The sequence below is a fragment of the Grammomys surdaster genome, unplaced genomic scaffold, assembly GCF_004785775.1.
Source record: "Grammomys surdaster isolate TR1022 unplaced genomic scaffold, NIH_TR_1.0 146, whole genome shotgun sequence".
Classification (NCBI taxonomy): Eukaryota; Metazoa; Chordata; class Mammalia; order Rodentia; family Muridae; genus Grammomys; species Grammomys surdaster.
This window is the reverse complement of record NW_021604604.1, coordinates 15,154,703-15,181,963: the sequence shown is the minus strand read 5'-3', so window position 1 is coordinate 15,181,963 and position 27,261 is coordinate 15,154,703. Positions and strand designations below refer to the sequence as shown.

At 34.8% G+C, this 27,261-nt stretch overlaps 1 long non-coding RNA gene across 1 annotated transcript in view; it reads right to left on the bottom strand.

Moving 5' to 3' along the window:
• The window catches only part of LOC114618950, a 55,166-nt gene extending 33,762 nt beyond the window's left edge, over positions 1-21,404 (bottom strand). The window contains exon 1 of the long non-coding RNA XR_003711046.1: positions 21,331-21,404. This is a non-coding gene — a long non-coding RNA (uncharacterized LOC114618950). The remainder of the gene's footprint in view (positions 1-21,330) is intronic.
• Between the last annotated feature and the right edge of the window lie 5,857 nt (positions 21,405-27,261).

The following is a 27,261-nucleotide window of genomic DNA, read 5'->3' as shown; positions in this document are numbered from 1 at the left end:
AGAGAGAGAAAGAGAGAGAGAGAGAGAGAGAGAGAGAGAGAGAGAGAGAGAGAGAGAGGAAGAATTATGGAAATTTAACTTCTAATTTGTCAGAGAAAGCATTTTCTCTAAAATGAGAAAATAATTCATGAACTTTTTTTAAAAAGACTGTAGCTATTCTAAACTTCATAGTTTATGAGTTCAATATTCAGTTTCTATCCATTTCCACTCAAGTTGTGAATTCAATTTATTGTCTATTACTGAAGGAGAATGTTCTGTATTGCGTGTGTTTATGTCAAGTCAGAAGCCTCAGCTTGGGAGTTTACCTTCAACTCAGCGTGAGGAAGTTAAATAAGCATCTCCATTTCCTAATCAACTGAGCTCAATGCCTTCTAGGACATACATTTTTGTCTGCTAAACATAGAATTGATGCAACATGGAGAAATGTAGACTAATGCCATTATTTGAAGTTTAGTAACAGGGACAACAAATTGTTTAGTGTTTAGTCTCATACTCCCAGGGTTTAGTGAATCATTTAGTTAAATTGAGATTATCACAAACAGCAAAGAACTCTCTCAGCTTACGTAGATATACTGAAAGAGAAAGGCTTGCCTGAATTTTAAGGATCTATAAGAAGTAGCTGCGAGTTACTATGCTGTTCTTAAAAGGAAATGGGGCAGATTCTGACATAAAAGCTATAAGTATATCATTCCATTTCCTCTTGTTTCCCATAGCAGAAACATTCCTTACTCTTACATTCTTTAATTCCCCAGTTAAATTGAAATTGAGATATATTTATTCTTTAACAGAAATCCTGGGGTTTGTTTGCTGCTCACATTTTTCATTCTAGTTTCTTTTAGCTTGTTTTCTGTTCTTACACTCTGCAGTTAATGTACTTTACTGTAAAGTAACATCAATTGCATCATTAAGGAAATGATACATTAGAAAAATCAGTATCATGTCTTCCAAATATCTTTTCTGAAGACAAAGGCCACTTCCAAATAGGAACACAATGCCTGTATTTGTCTTGCAAATGTATCACAGGCTCCCTGTGCTACAATCAGACAGGGTTTCTTGCAACTTTGTGTTTTAGCATAAAGGATGTGAGGGAAGATATTGCACTGTCTGAAAGATAATACTCATTTCCAAGAATCCTGTGTGTCAGACTCGCTGGGAATTATTTTTTAAGATGAACAAAGACATTTGACATTTCGAGATGAGCAATAAAACAAAATAAGAACAAGTGAATATAAGTTTGTATATGCATGCATGTGATGAATGTAATGTTTCATAGGGAAAAGGAGTCAAGGAGAGAGGTGGGAGGACAGAAAAAAGAAACCTCAGTCTGCGGAACTTGAACTTGTAGGCAAGTAGACAAACTAAGGGACTCTGGCTTCAGTATTCCAAGCCTTAATTAATTAGGAAGAAGATGTGTTCTATAAAGTGTAATCAACTCTAAATGTACAGAACATATACAGAATGTTACTCAGTCAGGAAACTTATGATTGAAGGTATAAGTTTATCCTTAGTTCAATGGTAAGTTGAAGGGAATTTTGTTTTTATTTTCTTATTAATTTTTTTGTATTCCGACAGAAGAAAGAAATATTGGTATAAATAGTTGGGCCGGGATAGTAAAAAGTGAGTTTTATTTCATGATAATAAGCTACACATATAAAAATAAGGATTATTGCATGTAGATTTTGTATAATATGTTCTGTATTACAACATATCATATATGTTAACCATCTAGCTTTATCAATGAAATAATTATAAGGAAAAAGGTGTCTCTCTTTAACGTATGATGAAAGCAGTGCTTAGACTTGAGAACCAGTTTCTTAAAGGATGACTCATGTCTTAGTTGAGCTCATGGAGAATATTCGGTGAGTAGATTACTAGTAGCTTTGTTTATTCTCTATTAGCGTGTATATATGAAGAATTAATTTCAAACTTTTATCAAAACCCGAGTAACACGATCCACTATGGATAAAAAGTGTATGAGTCAAATTAATGTTCTTTTTTTTATCTCTCATGAAATTTAATACTAAATATCCTTTACTTTTCCAAATAATTTGAAGTATCAGAATTACTACTCATATTATATATCTGACTAAAGACAAAGCATAAGGGAGATTAAATGGTTATTTATACTTGAGAATCTGAGTTTGCCTTAATGTGCTAATTGATCCCGTTATCTTCTTTTATTTCTTTCATGTTCCATTTATCATGGGATAGAAGAATATCTCTTGATTTTTGGTTATTCACCTCAGACTTGTTTAAAGCAGGCGAAAATGATTGCAGAGTGAGGCAGAGAGCTCGGCTTATTTATTGGATGGGAGAAGTTGAGAAAAGAGTAAAGAGATGACAACAATACTGAAGAATATATGATCTGTGGGTAGAACTTGTAAGACTTCCAAGTTCCATAGTGTAGCTGCGAAGCAAAGAAGGAATTGAGTAAAAACTCCAGAGCTCGTCAGTGAAAGAGAATGCATGCTTATAGTAAGTTTGAATACATTATTGTATTTGCTTATTTTATGTGTATGTATGTATGTATGCATGAATGTATGCATGTATGTATGTATGTGTATGTATGTGTATGTTTGTATGTATGTATGTATGTATGCATGTATGTATGTATGTATGAGAGCCACTATGTGGATGCTGGAAATTGTCCTCTGCAGAAACAACAAATGCTCTATTGAATCTACTCTGAATCATCTGAATCTACTGAATCATCTCTCTAGCACTCTAAAGAATTTGTCATTTCTATGAAGATTCAGAAAAACTTAGCTCTATATCTTCTATTTACTCTTTGACATGTAGGAGGTAGCCATTCTCAGTATTTAAAATGCCTCATTGTTGAGAAAATGGCTCAGTCTGAAGACCTCAGTTCAATACTCAGTACTCATGTGAAGCACCAGGAACCACGATGTATGCTTGTAACCCCAGCAATGAGGTGGGAGGAAGAGAGGTAAAGTCCTGGCTTTCATTTACCAGGCAGCCTGCCTGAGTCTGTAACCTGCAGTTTCAGTGAGAGACCATGCCTCAAAAATATGATGAACAGTGATTAAGCTATACACCCAGAATTGACTTCTGACCGGCACATGCACATGCACATTCTTGGACACATGCACATAGGAACACATACATATACCATGTAATACCCCTAAATGGCTAACTCAATTAGCAAATTGCCTTTAACAATTTAACCTTTAAATACCTTGTGTCAATCACATTTTGATATAACTTTTCCTTCTCTGCTTTATACGATGTGTCTTTCATTAACATTTGATAGCTTTCAACTTAAAATGAAAACTAGTTTCTCATTACTACTTATATTTCAGTAGTGTGATAGCATATAACAATACATTTTGATCTGAAAAGTGCTGCAACTGGATTCACATGGCTTAGGCTCAAGTTAACCACCACATCCTCTTTACATCTAAAAATAGCCTGTATCTTTCCAAATGGGTACCAAAGCCTCTGATTTCTTAGAATCTGTTTTTTCCCCCATACTTACATTTGAAGCCACCCACCTGGTTTTAGGTATTTTTTTTTTTTAGGTAGAAGGGAGGGCTAAAAGGCATTATTCTGTAGAATATTCACTTGCCTTCCTTGGTTACCAAAGTTCCATTACTTCCGTTACAAAACAGCTTTAATGTGCTTATGGGTGAGAGGGCAAAGGAACCAAAGTCAGAGTAGGTTTGAATGTGTGGGGTATGACATTAATTTGCACTTGAATAATCATTTCTGGATATGCATACAGGATATCAGCATATCTGCTTCAAACATGGGGAAAATCCCCTAAAGTCAGTCAACTCATTGCTCTACATGGTTTAAACCACAGACTCAATATTTTTTTTAAAAACCAAGTTCATTATTGCTATGTGTAATGCAGACATCAGTTGACTTTACTACAGAACTGTAAACTTTGCACAAATCAAAAGAGGTAATGATTTTAATGTGATCCCATTGGAAAAACCATGATCTCTAACAAATATTTTTCCTATTTATAATAAAGATTATATTCTAATATATTCAGCTTCCCCAATTAGTAGCATCTTGCAAAATAGCAGGGCAATGACACAATCAAGCGAGGTGCAGAACATCTCCCTTACTGTATAGTCCTTTTCTGTTGGCCTGTTAATAGCCACACCCACTTCCTGCTTGTCTCCATTCCCACATTAACCCTTAGCAACCTCTAACCTACTGCATTCCCATACTTCTCTCTTTTCAGGAATGGCATATAAGAAAATAATATCTTGTAACCTCAAAAGTTCGCTTTTATCCACTTAGTGTAATTCTTGAGAGATTCATCAGGGTTTTGGTGGATCAAAATATATGCCTTTTTATTGCCAAATAATTGACCTTCTGAGGAAAATTAGGTTGTTTTCAGGTTTTTTTTTTGACTATTATAGATAAAGGTGTTATGCAAGGCTTTTCTGTGGAATGACAGACATCCCAGGTATACCCTCCAGTGTGCATTGCTGGCCTTTAAGAAAGATACACATAGAACTGGTTGAGAAACCATTAAGCTTAGCTGTTATGCAAATGCAAATGAAACCAAGCAATATCAGTGAGAATAAAGTCTAGCACCTTAAGTACAGCTTTAGGATTTAACACGCAGCATTCTGCCTTGTTGCTTTGTTATGCAAACTGTAAGCAGATGTTGCTTTAATGACCCATTTAGTGTCATATTTTTTCTTACTTTGTGCTTTTATTTACTGATTTGACTTTCTTCAGTAGCTACAAAAGAACAGAGCTATAGAGCAGTGTGGTATTCTTAAGCATAAGTAGCTCTGATATGCCTTATCAAAGGAACATTTGTTGGATGAGCTTTGTTCAAGCGTTAGTTATAGGGCTTTGGGCCATAAACTTGGGGTTACTTAATCAGCAATATATGTTAAGTGAGGTGTCACAACATAGGAGCACATTTAAAATACAGTTATGTATTGACTGGCTAATAAAATGCAATCAGAGTCTCCTATGGACTTGCCCTGCTTTTTCTTGTAAGAAATGTATAGATGCTCTCTAATCCAGAATCTACAGTTATTTCAGAGACTATAACCACCACACACAAACGAAGAACCATTACATTCTGTTACATGAGGTACTCATGGAGAGTGACAATATTAACAAAAGCCTCCTGGTAAACCAAACCCAAGTCTCTCTCCCCAAATGCTCTTCTTCCATGAGGAGTTTCTCCATTGTCTAATATGCAATGGGAGAATGAATACACAGCCCAGATTTGGGATGTTTTCTTCTACTTGAAGGCAATGTGGAACCATCCAATGAAGAATGTTAAGATAGAATTTTTATTTTTGAAGATTATTTGGATATCTATATAGAAATGAATTGGGAAACACATATGAAGAAATTGCTAAGAATAGAAATAAGGAGACAATCAGGCATCTAAAAATGTAATTCAGTTTTAAATGTTTGAACTCACTGGTGGATTATAGAAATCTATCATAGATGGGTGTTCTAGGATTTGATAACTTAGATGTTCAGAATAAGAATGAAGACTCTTCTCACTGTATTATAGTTCTGCCAACTTTCAAGAGGGCAAGTGAGGAGATCCTCAATGCAAATTAGAAACAAACCTACAGAGGAGAAAGTGATCACTTGAGAAAAAAGAGGGATGCAACAGTGTGGAGAACTGTTTTTGGAAAGAAGGATGTGAAAATGGAGACTTGATTGTGTCTATGCTTATGATATATTTGAGACTCATGAAAGGAAGTGTAACAACTACATGGATATTTTGTCTAACTACCAGAAAGGAATGAAATAATGTGGATGGTTGGACATTTTCCTACAGATGTTAACAATAAAATGAAGTGCAGAAATCATCACATATTTTTAGGCCTTTTGTTAGTCACTTCATTGGCTATGTAGTTAGTCACATGAGTCCCTAGAATAGTTATCTCAAATGTTTAGCTTACATATGCCTTCTAAACAAAGACTCTCTTAGAAATGAATTTCAACAGCACAAGATATATAGTATTAAGGCCAGAACCACACCCTAAATAAAAGCATTTGGATTTGTTTTTTGTACCTTGGGCAAAATAAAATGATCTATTTTCAAATAATGTGTGCGTTTGTATGTGTGTATGTGGGGAGGGATTGAGTTTTATAAGCATGTATTAAAGGCTCAGAGGGCTTATAGACATCAAATGATTTTTTTCAAAATAACAACACAGTGATTGAAGTGTAAATGAATCATGAAATATACGGATTAAATATGCCCGAGTTTATTACGCATAATTAAAAATTTAAGACCTTGCTCAGGGCAAAGAATGACTGAAGTTTTCTATGGAGCTCCAACACCTGGAAACACAGATGCTGTAATACCAAACTCTTCTATGGACTGAGATATCTATAAATCCCATGGCTTATTCTTCTATGTGAATATTTAAATGCCTTTTAAAATGTTTAGAAAGAAACAACTTTTCTTGAATATCCAAATAAACATGAGTTTGCTTAGAGATATGAAAAGATTCAAAAAGATATATTGATGTAATTCATGAGCAGAATGTGTGTCTGCCACATGCAAGTCCCAAGGTTTCAATCACAGCAATGCAAACATAAATTAAAAGGAACTGATCTGTTTGACGTTATTTAGTTATAAATAATCAGCTAAGCCATACAGGAAATTACATGTAAATTTTTGAAGAAAGATTAAGGTCAGAAATTGGAGACTATAACCTCAAAAAGTATGGCAAATGAGACCCAATTTAAGAATCATCATAGATTATGAAATCTTGCAAGTCTATCGTACGTGGGTGCAGCCACATAAAAATTGTTTCTCATCTTGGACTTCATAAAGACTTACAGCACTGAGAAAGTGACACAAGGCTAGTCAAGTCTTGTGTGAGCTTTGTAATCACTCCGTTCTGTTTCCTAGTGAGAGTGAACCTCATCCACACATGCATTTAAAAATAATCAATGTTAAGCAGCCTATGTGACATGGAAGCTGTGGTTTCACTGCAAAGATTTTGACTACAGTAGTCAAAACCATGATACTGCTATTGCCTGCTGCCTGGGCAGTAAGTATTTTGCTTGTTTGAACTAGTTCAAGTAAATGAGGTTCTGAGTGTGTGTTCATTATCACTTAGAAGTAGTTAAGCTTCCCTCTGCAGTATTTTCTATTTCTTAATAGCCGTATGTTATGAAGTTTTTCAGTAATTTGAGAAAGAGTCTTATAGTATAGTTCTAGCATACCTAGAACTCACTACAGAGACTGAGCTGGCCTTGAATTTATGGGTGATTTCCCAACTTCTGCCTCCTCAGTGAGGGGATAAGAGGCTCTTATCATTAAGTCTCCCTTAATCACACAGGTTTTAATTATACTTTATTCTGGTTTCTTGACTGAAATATAAGAACAAGACTATTGATCAAGTACATTTCAGGATTATAATTCTGTAGTTGTTTTTTGTTGGCCCAAGAATTAAGTTGCATCATTTAAAGTAAAACAAAAAGAACAACAAAATCCATCTTTCAGGCTGGCAAGAAGTCACAGCCTGTTGCTCAGCCTGATGACCTAAATATGAATCTCAGAACTGGTAATGTAGAAGGGGGAACCACTTTCACCAACTTGTTCTATGACCTCCACCTGTACATAAGTGTGGGCATGTGTGTACACACACACACACCAAATAAATACAAATAAATTAACATAAAAATCTCTCTCTCCCTTATAAGCCACAGAGTCTAGTTTGGAATCTTGAAGCATAAATTAAATATCTTTTTTACTAAAAGAAATTTCTTTATCTAGAAAGATTCAAGTTCTCAGGTGTAGCTCCTGATTCATCAGGTACTTGAAAAGACCCAGTGTCTTAATAGACAGACTACATAGCAGATCTTCAAAGGATAGCTAAGATGATTAGGGAAAATGATGTTTACTAAATGTCCATCTCATGTACTAACCAATTTTTCCATTTTGTCTAGATGTAGATGATAATATTGAGAGAGAGGAATTATAATCTATTTTTTTTTCAAAGGAACTGATCCTGACTAATGGTAGGAAGATTGTATGAGGTCCTGGTTGGGAACATCGTGTGGATTCTATCTGCTATTTTGTACTGCAGTGATAGCCATACCCTGTGTCCTGTCTTAAAGCATATTTAATTACTTGCTTAACAATAATGTTTCATAATCTTTAAGTAAGTTGGATAAGGACCCAACTAGTTTATCTTGACTTTTGGGGCTTTGCATAATTTGTAGCTTGGTTTGATGTCCTGAAATTGCATAAGGTTTCCCGAGCAGGGCGAGAGGTGTAGCTTAGTGATATATAAAGCACTTACATGATACTGTAAGACCTTTTGCTCAGTCTTTACATCAGAAGAAAATGCAGCAATAAAATAGATACAGGAGTTACAGAGTGTACTTAAGAGAAAGAAAAATGTGGATGTGTTTGCTTATGTGAAAATACTGCCTTGATAATGTAATAACCTGCAGAGGTAATTATTCTATTAGGCTCAACTGGAAACAAGCCCCCACCCTGTCCCCGGCACATACAAATTCATGAACTCCAAAAGGAGAGAGTGCATACGTTTGTGTGAGAGTTTGCAAGTGTGTGACAAGGGAAAGGCTTCCACTTATTTTGCGATCCAACCCAATCAAGCGTTATCATAGGGTCCTAATCTGCAATGCAGTCAGAAAGCGAAGAGCTTGTGGCTTATGGGAAAGGAATTCAGTGGTAAATATTTTGTGAAGGCAAACAAGTGTGGGAACCAAACACTGTGCATTGTAATCTGGGTAGCAATTGATTTCAGTGAAGTTTTCACTTTCTGGGTAGCCGGAGCCTTTTCTCCGCCTCACTTTCCACTGACTTAGAGTCTGTCTATGTCTTTCTCAGCCTTCTATGGAATTCCTTCAAGATGCTTAGGTTGGTTTAAATAATGAGTTTTATAGCATCCTTAAATAAAAGTGAAAATCGCCTCTTAAAATTTTGCTTCCTTAGATAAGAAGAATGGAGGGAAGGGAGAGATATAGAGGGAAGAAAGGAGAGGCAGTGGAAGCATGGAGGTGTGCACATGTTATGGTTGCAGGATAAAGGTGCCAGTTCTTGCTACATTTTAGGTTTATTTTATTTGTTTTCAGGCAGGACATTTCTGTATAGTCTTGGCTGGCTAGAATTCCCAGTATAGCCTCTGCTGTTTCTCTGTCTCAATGTCCCGTGTGGCATGCGGGGCATGCTGGGATTATAGGTTTTTACCACAAGTTGCCTCTCTAAGGCAAAAGGCCCATTAGACAGAGAATCCTAGTCACCTCTAGGAAACTTGGAATATTTTATACCTTGAATAACACATGAGTGATTGCACTGGGACTGAGTCCTGAAGGCTTGCCAGGTGTCCCCTTTTCAACCCAGAGGCAGATTTATCTCCTAGGGGTTTCTGTTGATCACTAACATAACACAATGGATGGACCAGGAAGGAACCATCTGAAATGAACCCTTTCTCTCTTTGTACATACACATTCTCTATTTCTACCAAACATTGAAATTGACCAATCAAACTACAGCAGAGCAAATAGCAAGAAAGGTAGTAGATAATTTGAATTCATAGGAGTGTCCATGTGGGAGAAGAACAAACAGAGAAGCTCAGATGTTTTTCTTGGTAGTTTTGCTTCCTCCATTGCCTTCCTAAAACTGTTTCGAGCTGCTATTAGAAATGCCACAGAGTCAGAAGCGAACGGAAACTCCCGCCCAATGACACCACCAGAATGTAATGTTATTCAGCAACACCTTAATAGGCAAACAAGCTGAGGCACTTCACGTGGCAAAGGCAGCTTCTCCTACTGTGCAATCTAGAAGTGGTCAACTAGTTGTGGTGATACACACCTGCAATCCCAATGCTCAGAAATCAGAGGCAAAAGGATCGTGAGTTCTAGGCCATCCTTGATAGTGCGATAGTAAGACCCTATGTGAAAAAGAAGTAATCAACACTCAGACATAGAGTACATATTAAGACCTTCCTTTCCTCTGTTAATAGCATGCTCTGACATGGGAAGTATAGAATTGTGTGTGTGATCTTCACGGAAACTGGAATTTAATACAACCAAAAGTCTTGCAGAGCCACATGGAATTCTCTGAGATGTGATGCTTGGTTATTTCTGTGATTCTTTTTGTTGAGAATAGTAATGGCAAGAAAATAAATCAAGGTGTCTGCTTGAAGATATGTAGAGGGTACACATTAACACACAGGTCTGCTTAGAAGGTACCAACTGCAGGCTGCTGGGCAACATAGTTATACTTTTTGAAGCTGAATGCATAGAGAGATCTTCTGAGGAACATATTGACAGGTAGGTTCTGCTCTAGGAGGACTGAAGACTCTGTCTTTAATATGCTTCTGTTTTAATATGATATGGTGTTACTGGTCTAAGAACATTTAGAAATCTATTCTTAACTGTGGAATGTTAATACCACAGAATGGAATACCTCAAAGGAGAGTCGAATAAGGACATAATTTTGAATTGAAGACAAATTATGGCAAATTGGCAAAGAAAATACCTGCTGAATAACCACCACAATTAAGCCAAGCCAAGCCACAAACCAGTAAGTCACCCAAAAAATTGATGGCCACCACGTATCTTTTTATGCATTTTCTCAACTTACTTACCTGTAGAGACTCTTGGAGGGATAGAAATACTAGCAATGTTAATGTGAATATATGTGCCTATAGACACATGTGTCTATGACAGATGTCGTGACACTAAATAGGAGTTAGATTTCAGAAAAGCCCATTGAGAAAATGTGCAGTAACCTTCCAATGCAATATGATACATATATACTTACAAAAAATTGATTCCACCTGTACACAGTCATATGAGGATAGATCCAAACATAATTAATTAAAATGAAAATGAATTCTGGTTGATGCTACATTGAACGGATTCAGTTTTTAAGTGTGTGTTCTTTCCATGTATTAGCATAGACTGTTTGATGAAGAAGATATTAACACAACTAGATAACACATATTTTATTACTGCTAGAACAAACTAATCTGTATTATAGGTGTGACAATTTCTTGCATAAAATTTATTTCTACATCTTAATCAAGTGTTTCTGAAAAGATTCTTTTTGCCATTTCAACTTATAATTTTTGCTATTTTGACTTCTATTTTTTGGGGGGGTCAAGCAATGTGGTTCACTATTATAATTCTATGAAACTGAGGCAGGGAGATTGCAGTGAATTTGACGCAAGACTAGCGTGAGTAATTAGACCATCTCCCAAAATGTAAACAATTAATTATTTTCCCTGGTGTTTAGTTTTTTTAGTAATCAATTTAATTCAGTCTAATCCTTTCGAATAAAAAAATTTCAATGTGTTTAGGCAGTGTAGATAGAGTTTATAAGATGTAACTGCTATTACATAAAGGTATTTATCCTAAAAACACCAAGTTTTACTAACATAGAACACCAAGAATGAAAAAGTGTTGTTAGACTCAGTTATATACCCAAGCCAGCTAAAAGAGTTTTCTTTATATCCTGACTAATTATGAATGTAAACACTTGAATTCTGAAAGCCTTAGGCAATCCACAGAAATTTAGGGATAATCCTTAAATCTGTTGTCAGTTATTTAAAACTGGAAGGCCGCCCGAGTATGGTAGAGCACACCTGTAATCCCAGTGTTCTCCAAGTGCAGGCAGGAGGATTGGGAGTTTAAGGAGAATCTCAGCTACATAAAAGGTTTCAGACCACCCTTGGCAACAGTAGAATCTTCTACAATAAAAAGAAAAGTGCATGGAAGGAATGAAAAAAAGAAGCAAAGAAGAGAATGCAGAAGGAAGGAGGATCTCCCATTTCTACAAAAATTGAAAAAAAAAACCCAACTTAATATGCTTATCCAGCATTAGAATAGTAACCATATAACCTTATCACTATTTTTATTCAGAGAAAAAGATTTCTGCAAAGGAAAAAAATGTTAACCTTAGGATGAAGAGAATCTTATTATCTAATTAGATTATATTTTACAAAATAACTACTGTTTTTAGAACACAAGAGAAGGTTGAAGTCTGCAGACAGCAAAGATGTCATGGTTCCCTGTGCTTTTCATCTCAGGGAGTAGCAGCTAGGAAGTACCATGTATAAAAAACAGTCATTACATGGATAAATGTGGCAGCTGCCACAAGAAATTAAACACTGAGAGAGAGAATGTGTTTCTAATCTTTAGGAATTTATAAAATAATTATAAATTAATTATATAAAAATAATATTATAATTATATTATAATAATAAGTGGGAGATACTAAATATTTCATGTATTGCAATCACAAATTAATCAGAGATAATGAAAAGAAGTAGATAGAAATGTCACCAAAATTAAACAATTTTAAAGAAGAAAGATGCAATTCTCATTGTAATGTGTAATTGCACATTAGTGAAATCTTCACACTTTGTTGTCAGTGGGCATGGTTTATTACCACAATCCAGATTTGAAAAATCTTTTGTATTCAATATAAGTATCAAGTTGACCAACTATGGATACTGACTAGGAATGTAAGGTAGTTCAGAGACATGAGCATTTGGAAAAACAAAACAAAATCATATCTTTCTCATATTATTAGAAAGAATAGTTAGTATATAGTTACCAAAAAGCGGAGATTTCTATTCACCCTGGGCCAAATAACTTTTTCTTGTCTTTGTCAAGATAAAAAAAAAATCATTTTTTTTCTTTTTCATATTTTTGGTTTTGAGATAAGTAATGTCTTACTGTTTAGTCCAAGTCAGCCTGAACCACAGCATCAAATCATTCTCTCCCTCTCTCTCTCTCTTTCTCTCTCTCTCTCTCTCTCTCTCTCTCTCTCTCTCCCCCTCTCCCTCCCTCCCTCCCTCCCTCCTTCCCTCCCCCTCTCTTTTCCTTCTCCCTCTCTCCTTCCATTTTTCCTTCCTTCTTTCTTTCCTCCTTCCTTCTTTCCTTTCTTTCTTTCTTTTTCTTTCTTTCTTTCTTTCTTTCTTTCTTTCTTTCTTTCTTTCTTCCTTTCTTTCTTCTTTTCTTCCTTTCTTTCTCTCTTTGTTTCTTTATTTCTTTATTCCTTTTTTCTCCCCTACCCCTCTTGCGTCTTCTATGTACTATGAAGGAATTTAAAATAGTTTTAAAAGAGTTGTGACATTTTCCCATTCAGCCCCTAAGATGAGATCTGAAAGACACACCAGCGTTGTGATAAAACAATCTCAGCTACGATTCGATTCCACTTCCTGCTGTGCAGACTTTACCCCACTACATCTGCCTGATTCTACCCTTTGTCTCTGTCTCTTTACATGCCCTATCAAAGTTGACTTTCCTTGCCACCAACTCTGAGACCAGAGCTTCTTTGATACAGCCACACATCCAATCACTGAAGGACTTTGCTTATTACTTTACTACTAAACCAACTCAAACTTCTGAGTCTCTAAGTTTTCAAAGGACAACAGCAGGACCTGTCTCTGGGGATCGTACTGACATTTAGAAAGCCTGCCAGACTTACACCACGGGGCAGTGGAAAACTTTACCTCTGCTTTAGAATACATCAACAGCTGTGTTCCCAGGAACTGAACTGAAGCAGGGTTTTAACCAAAATTCTGTGGCAATTTCCTAAGTCATGTGCATGAGGTGACAGTACCCTATTATTTAAATTATGAAACAACAGTCAAACACTGGAATTTTATTGATTCTGCTATTCTATAGATCTTCCGAATTTCTATATTCTGTTGCTTGGTATTTTTTGACTAAATTGACACATACATCTAGTCAGTGATATACACATTGCTTTGAGAGACAAAAGGGAGTGTGCCTTGTCTGTGTCCAGGTATATCTTCAAGTGTGCTCATGAAAGTACAGAGAACAGAGGTGCATCAAAGCACCCCGAGTATCAATCAAGTGAAGAAATCAGAGCCATAAATTAAATTTACATATTAATTTATATTATGTCCTTAATTTCAAGACTATAATCTGAATCCAGGTGTTCTGGTGGATGCCCATATTTCCAGGACAGTTGAGGCTGAAGCAGGAGGATGGTGGGCCTCAGACAACTGAGGTTTTTTAGCAAAACTGTTTCAAAAACGAAGAAGGACAATAATTTGATGTTCTTGAAAATATCCTCATATTTACTTAATATGTTAAGTATTATTAAGTTCAAATTCTTTATGTACTAAAAATCTCCAAATTACTTTTTAATAGCTTGTTATATTATTTTCTTCTCTTAATTTGTAAGTCATCAAAAAGCTCAAATCAGCAACTATTTCCCCTGGGTCTAATTTAGCCATAAAAGAGAGAAAGAACAGAAACTGGTATTGTGTATGTATTTTGCTGAAAGGTTTTTCAGTATTTGACAGATCATATAAGGAGTTTCAGAAAGAATTCTGATTCTTGCTTGTGATCAATTGCGCTTTCTCTCATTCTACTTTTTAAATGATTTGGTTAGGTTTCTTTTGTTTGCGTGTCCTGAAAGTCCACTTAGTTTTCACATGTGTATTTTTCTTGGCTGTGGCATTACTTAGAAAGTGTCTTTTAAGAATTAATAGCAACTCCATTACATTTAAGTTATACTTTCATGATATTAATGTTTATGATTTATACGAGAGCAGTAGATTTTGGCAACTGACTCTGTCCTCAACTCTGCCTCCAAGACTGACCAAGGAAAGTAGATATTTTAAGACACATGAAGACAGTACTATAGAAGCTTGTATGTAAAATCAATATCTTGGCCCCTTCTATTTCTCCTTTGAACTTCTGTCATGCCAGATCATGTTTTATCATTAGAAGAGTTTGATAGAACATGGAGATATTATCAGAATTTTCAGAAGGTAACAGAAAATGGATCAAATGTTGCGACACACCTAGAATCCCGGAGCTCTGAGGACACTAGGAGGACAACGAGTTTCAGGCCAGTTGGGGCTACATAACAAGACCTTGTCTCAAAAGACATGGGGGAAAGGGGATGGGAAACTAATGAACAAGATACTTTGTAGCTTAAGGAAATAAGTGCATATGTATTTTTTTCTTCTAAATATTTGTCACATTGTTATGCTTAGGTCATGCAAATCTAATATAACTTGTTGTTGTAGTGAGCACTCCATTAAATATTGAACATTCAGCATTAGGGAAGGAGGAGCTCATGAGTGTCTCTGGAGTTGTGTGTTCTACGTTATGTGACTAGAAATAAGCAGTAAAGTTTTCGGAACAGGCATGTACACTGCCCTCGGCTATTTAAAGGAATTCATAATGTATAGAAAATATATAAAAGTATTTAATTAAGAAATGAATCTTAAGGACTTGAATATTTGTGAAATGTAATATTTTTTCAAATTCTCGAATTAACACAGATCCTCTAAGTGAATTCTGATCCTCACTAAACCATGAAGACTAATTTTAAATAACAATTATTGTTTTCTGTGAGATAATTGTTTAAAAATTTAGCACACCTCTTCCAGCACTTAGGAGTTACTAAGGCACAGTTTACAAGCATCACTTCTATAAATTGTTTACATTCTATACTGTAAATATGCCAGCAGTCTCTCTTTAGAATAAGTGTGGTAATCTCTCTGAGCTTACCTAATATTGTTTTTCTCCGGTTATCCTTCACCTAAGTCATGTCATTTTTCAAAGCATCGATATTACAAAACACATCAGTCTATACACATAAAAAATTTCAAACTTAGTAACAAGAAGATCATTTAAGAATATTATATGTTTTCTAGAGTATTATTTCTATGGGTTTTGATGTTGTTTTTTGTGCTGACCAACGTAGAAAGGATTGTAGCTACAGAAAGATCAGAACAAACTGCTTCTCACTAGCGTGACTTGTACTAGCCTTTTAGCTACAATCCTTACTATGTTTATTCTCCCAGTTTCCACTATTGATAAATAAATACTCAGTAACTTCTCGTATAGATATCCTAGAGATTGCTTTTCTTTTATCTTTTATCTTTTCTGTTGTCTTCACTGATTGATGTTGTCATATTAAACCTGGGCCTGTCAGGATTTGCTATCCATCAGAGATTTTGTTCCTAACTCAGGTATTAGGTGGTTATTATTCTTAGGTTATTATTCTTAGGGGCAAGTAAATAGAGGAATCACCTTTCATTCTACATGAAAATAACATACATTAACTACCAAAGCCACATTAAATATATTTGTAAATGTGATATATTCTATTTTCAAAAATATCCACGGTGCATGTTACATTCAAAGTAACTGTTGTTTCCTCTGCTAACTTTTATTTTTCATTTCTTTTTTTTTCTTTTAGAAAATGGCATGGGCTTGGTAAATTCATCAAGCATGATAACTTGAACCCAAGGACTAGCATAAAATGCCAGTGCTTAGGATGAGACAGGCAGATCCCTTTAGGTTGTTGGCCAGCCACACTAACGTACATGGTGAAGTCCACTGAGAAAATCTGCTGAAAAAGCAAGTAGTCTGCATCTTGATGAAAGACAGTTGAAAGTGCATACACATGCACACATGCACACACACGCACACAATTATATACAAACATAGACACAAAAAGATTAAAAGAACAATGTGAATCCAAATATAACATAAACTGCTTATATTAAATTATATTAATATAAAAACAGATATTTAGATAAAGTTATATTGAAGTCAAATAATTTATATTAATCTAAAATAATTTATTCCATAGTATTTCATATCTTTTGCTGTATCTTTACTACAAATAAAACAATTAGAGTACGTATAGCCCTACCATTGCACATTCTCCTTGAGTGGATGATGTTAACTTTCATATTCTCTGTGGTCTCTGATCTTACATAATGTTTTTAGATGTTTGCATTTGGATACTTCATTCCTTCTAATACTGTTAGGTTGAAATATTTCGCTTCCTCTATGATTCATCAGGTTTATATACTTTCAGGTAGCTATTACTTACAAATGTCAGTCATTTTTACTTATAGAGATCAAATAAATGAGGAAATAGCATACAAATATGTCTTTTCCCACTTCTTCACATAGCTGAAAATACTTGAATTTACCTCCAACAGTTTGCACAAAGCTCATCTCTGAGTAGAATTCAGATATATACAATGCTTTCTGAGGTTTGGAAATGACAGAGTATGGAGGAGTGTTGGAATCCATTTTGAAAGCTACAATATACTGTACAGGACCACAGGCATTTTCATTTACTCATTGGTGACAAAACCCTACGAAAATCACTTGCCTCTTGATAAAATTCATCCCTTTATATATGTGTCTCTGTTTGGTTTCCCTCACCAATTGTAAAAGGTTTAAATATCTACTTTAAAGTGATTTATTCTGTGGCATGTTGGATCACACAAAAGGTTAGAAGCATTAAGCCAATTATTCAAAGGGAAGAGAACGAGCAGATATAAGAAATTGTTTGAAGAATTAAAAAAAAATCCCCTTTTAAAATCCAGAACTGTCCTGAGGTGGTTGGTGAGTCTCATTGTTTAAAGAATGTGCCATTGTTTTACACACACACACACACACACACACACACACACACACACACACACTGAAGTAGAAGGATTTCCCCATGTAAATAACCTGGAGTGACCGCTGAGTAAAATTTTCCTCAGTTGTGTCTCACCTTGAATACAGCATGCTTACAGCTGAATAGTGTGGACTTTGGTTTAGCTAGAGACAATTTCATGTACATTCGGGGACTCTCTTTGAAATGGTCAACTTGCTTTGTCCCTAGAGTTGATATATTCTAGTCCAACCCCTCACTTTGCTAGTTTGGTGAATATAAATGTGCTTATTGAAGGGTTAGCTTTGCGCTCAGTGCCTTTCTTACCAATGATGTTTTGACAGTCCAATCTGCCCAAAAAGCATTTGTTAGGTTTCCTGGTGACTGTTACTATTTTTACATATTTATTTTCAGTTATTAAATAAAGGGGTCTCTGTTTTGGAGATCACTTCTCATAACAACAACAACCATAACAAAATGTGAAGTGAAAGAATTTTGGTCAGGAAGCAAAGCATTTGGAAGAGGGAGATGTAAAAGCTAGTACCATCAGACTATCCACTCCCTGGGGACAAGTTCTCTTCATTGTCTTTCTATGGGAGATCTGTGGGCAGAAATGAACCAGGAAATGATTGACTCTAAACTTCAAAAATATGAGGGTGTACAGTTGACACTTTCCACTATGTTGTTCAAGTGACTTTTGTGTTTATCTTCCCTCAAGTAGTATCTCCAGTGTAGCTTTAATACATATAAAAGTGTGGGCAGTTCAATGCGGTGAAACTGATCAAATCAGGTTTATATTATGCAGGAGAGCGACAAACACAAAGGAAATGTTTTTCTTTTTCTTCTGTACAATTCACCTATCCGATACACACACACACACACACACACACACACATCCTCCATCAGGAGAATGGAAAATGGTTTTTGTTTTGCAAACACATTTTAATTAAAATTTTCAAATGCTTGTTTATTAAGTTCATTAGAAGTATTAACTCGTAGATAATAATACCCCAGTTATCACATACTTTCTGAAGACTCCAATCATTTAAAAAGAGTTTCACTTCTCTTGAAGCCTCCGTTTTCCTTTCCTGGGTACTGTGATGGAAACCAAACAGAACTGGTATTTTCTTAGAATAATCAACAGTTTTTTAAGCCCTTAATTGTTTTGTAACTATAGTGATTTACCTGACTGCAGTAGTGAAAACAGAATTTTGCCAAAGCAGGATTTTTAGTTCTTCAGCCTGACTTCAAGGACCAAACATATGTCAGATGAAAAAGATTGTTGATGGGGAATTTCTTCATAGAGAAGTGTGTTAAATATAGTAATGGATATTCATGGACAAGTTACATGGCTTATTTGTGTAAACTTTGAGATGCTCCTGCAAGAACAAAATGTAGGTAGGAAACTGAGGCAGAGTTGAAATGAAACAGAGAAAAACGAAGGCATAGGGGAATACATGGCTATGTTAATTTTGTGATTTGATAAAGTAGATATGAACACGTGATGATTGATTTAAATGGACTTACTAAATCTGTGGACAGAGGTTCTTAGCTTACAACATCACTAATTACATCACATATGTGATACTGTTATATGCTCGTTTTTTGACATAACTGGCTAATACAAGTTAAAAGTATATATGAAATTGGGGGAGTAACTATTTAAGAAAAATGTTTATTACATAAGCCGGTGATTATGTTGGCAAAGCAGTAAAAATTTTAAAAGTTTCTTCCATAGTTAGTTTTTATGTTTTTTGAAGGTATTATTATAAACAGAAACTGTATTTTGAAACTTTATATTAACCTGTTTTTATTTTATCTATAAACTTCCACATGAATTCAGTATTTACTTCTGATACATAAATTCAGGTTAAACACCACAGATACAAGCTTTGCCTTTTACATAGTCATGAGGGACATATTGATTTTGTTATAAATACCAAGTCAGTTGTAATGTTGATTATTGCATCATTATTCATTTAATTAGAGTCTATCAAGTTTTTTCTTCAACGTGCATTCAAATATAGTCTCCTCCAGGATCAACCATGTTCAAGTTTTCATAAATGAGAGAATGAAGAAGTTTTCAATCTAACCCAATTATTCTTAATATCTTTAAAATAATAATCACACTTGATTATTTATAGTGAAATCAATATAGTATCCTGTCCTGGTAATTATTCTCTGGTTGATGGTACCAGCACTTAGTTTGTTGACAATGACTTTATAAACCAGATGAACAGCAGTTTATCTGCCCCTTAGGATGCAGTCAGGGGAAAATATATTAATAGCACAATCAGCCTGCAAATAATGGTGGTGTGAGCTTATCATGAGAAGACTGGGATAAGTCAGACACACTTTGGTTATACATACTTAGCCAATAACTGACCCCATATCATTCGTACTATGTGGTGCACAGCTTTGCAGCTGCTATGAGACCCATACATTCTGTGAGATGGTTCAAAAGGGTTCCATATACATTAAAGGATGTGATACAAATATGAAACACAAATGCCACTTCTACACAGGCTGGCTTGGTTCTCCTAGCAGAGCATTATATTCTACAAATCTGCTTCTTCCTAATTCTCCACCATTTTAAATATTATAATACATATTATCATTGAAGATCCATGGGAAATTCATCGGTAGACCTTAGTCTGAGCCTGAGGTAACATACAAAAGAGTATTTAATTTTCCAAGTAAGCAATGAGCTTGATACTAAGTAAATTATGTTTTCTTTGAAAAACTATGGGCTATTGATATTATCTGAATTATGAGAAATAATTAAGAAAAATAGTCTAGCACTTTGACTTATTCCTTAATGATTTCATAACATCTAAAAATATTAATACACATCAATCAGGTATATTTAATTTATAAAAAACTAAGTCAATATAGTATATTTCTCAGACTGTCTCTAACATGATTTTAATGAAAGACAAAATGTCAGGTAAGTGTTTACCACTTAATTTTTTTTTCTCTGAACAATTGAAAACTTAAGTTTCAGTTGCTTTGTGGAAAAAAAAACACAGAGGGATTTAGGTGACTTCCCATGACAACAAATAAGTAATTATGTCTGTTTCTCCTTTGAACGAAACTGTATTACAGTTTCCAAAGGATTCTTTCACAATTACTTGCTTTTTATAAAGAAGAAAATTTTGTGTAGCACTTGGAATTTTATCAATTTAGTTCAAGGATATTCCATCTAAAATGTCCCAAGTTACATGGCTTATTATAAATATTACACAATGAAACATGATGGTTAGTTAATTTCTCCTGTTCTTTGTCAATGAGAATTCTTATGTAGGCAAGAAAAAATAAAATCTTTAATTTAAAAGCAAGAAAAAACATAAAAATGCACTTTTATCCTTTTTACTTTGTCTATTCTTGTTTCTCTGGTTTTAGATGTAAACCAAACAAAACATAACAGTTGAAACCAATTTAATTTTCTCTTTACCAGGAGTACATTCTAACTTATCCATCTTTCCTGCTATTTCTTTGAGTACACAAATCAACAATTTATATCACCACAAACACAATTCTATATCTGCTCACATTTTTAAATAATTTGAGTGAGTCCAAAGAACTACTACATTGGTACATGTGCATTTCTTGGACAGGAACACACTGTGCTCATGAAACTCAAAGTCACTTGCTGGTATGATTAATATTTCCGCATTTGTACCAGAAGGATATGTGTCAAACATCCTCACGTAGCACATCCACAAAGGAAGCCATGCACCGTTTTAACAATGGTTGACTTGCTGATTTATGGTTCCCCATAATCTACATAAATTTCACATTGTTAAAATTACAGGAGAGAAAAGAAAATTCAATTCATTTAAGGCAGCCAGTTGAAAGGGAAACTGAAATTTAAGTGCTATTTGAGAAAACATTGGCTGAAAGTTAATACTGCATATAATACTCACACTGCCCTGCCAGGGGTACAGGGTGTCCAGAGTCCTCTTGAAGAGCAGTGAGTGTTGTTATATCAACCCCAACAGTATCGTTCTGAATTTGAAAATGATGGCCAGAAACGGAGGCCCAGCAGCTAATTTTTCCTGTACTAAATCTAGAGTCAGCCAGTAAAATCTTAAGATATTCTCTTTGAGGAAGTATATTCTTTTAGTCACCACTAAAACATTACACATCTTAGCTGATTTGTAGGATGAGATTAAAGTTTCTGCTTTTGAATCACCAGACTGAAGTCTGTGAACAAAAGAGCAAGCTAGTTTGCTAAGCTAGTCTGCTCCTAACATTTGAAAACATCGTTCTAGTATGCTGTATAACAGAAAGCATATCTGTGCAAAGCTTCTTAGCCAAATGAGCCACACATTGTTGCAAAATGAGTGGCAACAGTTACAATCAGAATAGATTTTATTTTCACCATGAATCTGAGCCACATTTGTACAGTTTCAAGGCAGCTGGTTACCCTCCCAGTCCTCTTAGAAGCAGAAAGCTTTCACCAAGGTCTACTCAACATGACTAAGCTTTTACCCATGCCTGCATGATGGTTATGCATCATGCTTAAGGAATTGGTGTGGAACAGGGGTTATCCCTTAAGGAAACGCCCTTCTCATCCCTTAATATGTAAATGGATGATGGCAAGAAGTCTCTGGAACTTGATGTAATTCTTTTGGGGCAACTGTGGGAGAGAAATCCTTCATATGGTCTCTATAAACTCCTTTCCCTTCAGCAACAATGACAGACTTCAGTTAATTCTAAATATACTCTGTATATACCTTGATATTGAAAAGAGGTTTCCATATAGTAAGGTTAGCTTATGTCCCTGCTTAGCAAATACTTTTATATATCCCTGAAAGTTCTAAGTATCATATAGGCATTCAGCATTAGTTTTCTACTTATGCCTTTCAAATGTCACCCCTGTACTTCCTGGTTTTTTTACTGTACAAAACACACACACATGAGAGTTTCAGAATGATTGTCCAAGGAAGTAAGAATATATTTTATTTGCAGAGAATAGTATTTTTTAAACAGTAATGTTTTTCTCTCAACACTGAGGGATAACAACATAAGAATACTCACTGTGTGGATGGCATGCCATGCTACGTTTCTTAGAGCTAAAAATTGCAGAAACATTTAGAGCCTTCATCTCACTATTCCACCATGTTCTGTCCTAATTACAACACCCTGCATGCATCTGTCTCCAGTTGTCTCACTTTTGTGACAACTTGGGTGTGTGGACATGACATGTGAGTGCCAGATCTTCTAATAATCAGGATTTATATACTACAATTCGTATTTCACCGTTCATCCTCAGAATATAGAATTGTAGGATGCTAGACAATCTATATAAATGTTCTTAAAGTTCTTTCTGTTCCTAGTGAAGACTCATGCTGCTTGTTCATTACACTATATAGGCCATTTACAAACAAAATCACTAAACCAAAGCCTCTGTGGCAATAAGACAGCTTGCCTGCCGAGCTTGACATTTCTATGAACAAATCAATATTTCAGGAACCTCCCACTATAAATCTGATGTTGATTTGAATTCCAGGGAATAATGAATGATCTAATTAGGAAACAAACAAAAAGGCAAAAAAATTAATTAGAGTGTTTATTCTTCCTCAATGATAAGAAATCCTTGACAAGGCAAAATGATGTCCCCAGCAAGCCGCCCAGGATAGGTGTAATTGAGCTTAGAAGCTAAAGGTTTATTTTCATTTTTAACTTTGCAAGTTAACTATATTGCTTTGGGGGAGCTGTTCAGTGGCTGCTTACCTGACATATACTTCATTATTCCTTTGTGTTTGAAATGTGTGGAAATTCCTGGCATGTAAGATATAGTCACAAGCAAGCATAAATATAGTAAAAAAAAAAGAAATACTCAGCAAGGCATCTGTCCTATAAGAGGACCTACTAAGTGTCTCTGGGCTGAACAAAAATAAAGGATATAACTCTGTTCTTTGTTACACTTATTATTTGGGGAGTTATAATTTCGGGAATAAGTAAGAATTTGAGCATGCTCTTGTCTGTAAAAAACAAGTTTGTATGCATCTTATGTGCTTTTCTGCATTTACTTACCCTCTCACAAACGAAACCATCCATCTATTGGTCTCTTCATCCATCTATCTACCACCTATGCATCTACCCACCCACCCATATGTCTCAAGTCAAGACGGTCTTCTATTTGTTCACTATCTATGTTAATTCTGTACCCTTCCAAACGGTGGGCATTGTAAAGATGAAACTAAAATAGAGACAGGTCGTGGTTTCCAGTCAGGTAGACGATTGAGGAAGATATAAGCAAAGCTTCCTCTCTATCTGCTGCTCCTCATGCATATGTAGTATCTGTCTTCTATGTCATTAATTAATTCACACTTTGGTCTCTGCTTGGCCTTAACAATTCACAGTGAGTCTAGAGCTCTTAGTACCAAATTGGCTTTTCCAGAAGTAATGTTTGCTGCAACTTTCTCCAAAGCCTTTTTAATATTATCATGATTTTCTAGAGAACACTAAATGCTTGGGTTAGTCTTACTTAAAACAGTATATATTTAAAATATTAAGATGCAAATCAACAGTTGTACTATTAAAAAGATATGAGAACAATAACATGTATTTGAAGTTTCATTTTTGGGTGAAGAGGATGATTTAAGAGTCTAATAGACAAAGCATAGTTTTGGAATCTGATCACCTTAGGTTCAAATCCAATTGCACCTCAAGCTATTGGTCTTACTTTGGAACAGGTTTTAACATTTATGTTTCTATTTCTATTTTTATAAAGCAAGTATGCCCATGTGCCCTCTGTTATTTGGAACAAAAACTGAACAGACAGCACCCCTATAGGTCTTACATACAGTAAGTAGTAGTTAGTGAGTAGTTGATGTGATGGTAGAATTTAAAGCTGAAAGTAAGGCTAGAATTTAAAGAAGAGTATGTGCTTCATTTTGGTGCATATCAAATTAATATAAAGAAGAAACTCCAGGAAACAATGTGGAGAGTTCCAGAGATGCTGTTTAAATCTAAGACTATAGCTAATCTAACCTTCCAAAGGGCACCTAAGTTAAGTTTATTCCTAGGGACAGACCTTAAGAAACATCAGAACTAAAGAGGCATGAGCAATAACCAAAAATAATTAGGAACTGTAAAATGTAATAGATACTTCTTTTTTCTTAATAAATTCAAATATGAATTTGTCTGTTTATTTGAGAAAAAGGAAGTTCATATTTAGTTTACAATCATTGAGATCTTGTTTGAATTTTTGTTTTTCCGTTTCAAGCTGGCTTTCCTTAGATGCTCATTTTATATGAATATATATCTCAAGCTTAGAAATGTCTACTTGACAGCTATAGTTCAGTATTATGTAAATATTTTTGAAGTTTCATTGAAGAACCTGTCAATATAACAAACAGCAGTAATTAAAAAGAGATGGGGTCAAAAATGATAAGAAAGTACACAAAACTTTATTATATGATTCTTCTTTAATTTTTGAAAATTTGTATCTGTAAACAGGATGTAAAGTTGAGACTCAGTATGGCTAGCAAAAAAAAAAAAACACCAATTCAAATAATTGACTCATTTTCTCACTATTATAGCTGAACACAAATACTGCTAACAATCTCACTAGGAACAAATTCTATGTAGCATTCATAATGGGGTTTTCACATTTCCCTGAGTGGAATTTATGCTACATAAATTCTAGAAAGCAAACTGGGCTTAAATAATCTGTTGCTATAGATTCATGGAATGAACTTGAAAAAAAATCACAAGGTCCAAATGAGAACACCACAGGTGACTTCAGTTTTAATATAAAATTGTTTACTTTTGTCTACTTAAGGGCTTGAGAGCTATATAATATCTGAAGTAGACAATTGCTACCTAATTTAGAGTTTATTGAAGACAGGAACTGCATAATAACATACCCAAGTCCCTCAAGTATTGTCACTTATGAGAGTCAACAAAGGAGGAAGAAAAAAAGTAAAATTAAACAAAACCAAACAGTGTCTCTTTTCAGAAACACTTTAATTTTTCTCATCTATGATGTTATATTATATTTTTGATGTTATAATTTGTTTTCTATGCTCATAGCTTCCAGATTAAACAGCTCTTAGGTAACTATATTGTAATTTTAAAAACTGATAGGGGTCTTTTACTCAGCTTCTTGTTTCTAAACAGATATGAAGACTTCGGAATCACACCTCTTGTAGTTATAGTTTTTGTTGTGAGGCTTAGTTTTTGTCTCTGAGCCTAAAGACAGCATGGAGGACCCATCTGGATTGCTTCTTAAAAAAACATGTGTATCCTCAATGTATTATCTCCTATTGTAATTGTTCGAAGAGAGAGAGTTGAAATGGAAACTAAAGTAAAACACTTCTTCTAAAGTAGTTCTTCAAGAAATGAGGAGCTAATATATTAAGAATAAAAGTAAAAATACTCCTAATATGTTAGGAACCATTGAAATGGCTTAATCTCTTTTCAGGGGTCATATAGAAATCAACTTGTTTATAATATTCTTCAAGAGAATATTATTTTTTCAAGAGAATATGACTTTTAAAAGAATTGATATCGATAGGTACCATTCCCATGTTCAAGTGCTGATCTTATTAAAGGTATTTAAAACTGGACTTTTTGATCGCTTTCATTAATATTATTTGAAAGGATAAAACAATTGGTTAAGTAAATCTGTGTAATTATCCAATGCTGTTATGTTTTCTCTGTAGCAGTGTTTATGGCTTACTGGTCAACAAAGCATTTACTTTACCAAACATTACTCCAAAGACCTGATATTCAAAAGTAATATCAGCTAAAGCATCAATTCATATTGAGTTGATTTAAGTTATGAATAGTTGGAAGTTTGATTATTATGATCATTTGCATTTAAATTCTAATAATGTTCCTTCATCCTAGCTTTCTGGACTATGAGTTATAGATTGGCATTTAAAAGAGTATATTTGTTTAAAGGTAGGTAATGGTTTTAACAATTGCTCTTTTCTTTTGTACAGGATTGTGTTCTGTGGAGTTATGGCACAGCATAAAGCTGTACTGGCCCTTGTTTCTTCAAAACTAGTCATCCATAAAGTGAAGGGTATGTTATTGACTCAAACTCATCATAGCACTACCATGAGGTGAATTTTCTTTGGTTAAAAATAAGAGTTTTTAAACTATGGAAAGTAAAAAATGAGTCATGGCAACCTTTTGGCAAAAGCACAGATTATATAGAATTATGTGATTCATCTTTGTTTTCCTTAAATTTGTACCTGGGTGAGAGGAGGCTTTACTGAATTATGCATCTCCTTCTAGGATTATTAAAGTAATAGTATGTGAGTTTGCATTCAAAATAGAGGACAGTGGCTGCAAAAACCAAAGCAAATCAATACCACCACCACTACAACTAAAACAAGCTTCTACAGTATGAATTGATTTAGTATTTATTTATTTGGTTGTATATTCCTTCCTTTTTGTTATGTAATTAGTTTTTTGTTTGTTTTGTTTTTGTTTTTGCTTTTGGACAGATCCTCCTTTTGCTGTTCAGGCTGGGTTTGAGGTGGTGATCATCCTACTTTACTGCAAGCTCTAGAAATGTAAGTGTGCACCACAATGAACATTGAAACCATCCACTATGAACGGATCCAGAGGACAGTTACGTTTTTTCCCCATTCGGCATAATTTCTCTAATGGCAATATATTTATGTCGCGTGTCTCACAAGGAATAATAAGGTCTCTTCAAGGTAAAGCTGCTCTCAGCCTCCTTGTATGCAAAGAGAAAAACTATATAGGGAGTATAGGAGGAAAAAAAATCCCCTCTTAACACCAAGATCCCTTCCTTTGATAGATGCAAGAACAGACTAGTTCTTTAAACAGTGAATCTCTGTGATTTTTCTCACAAATTAGAAAACTGG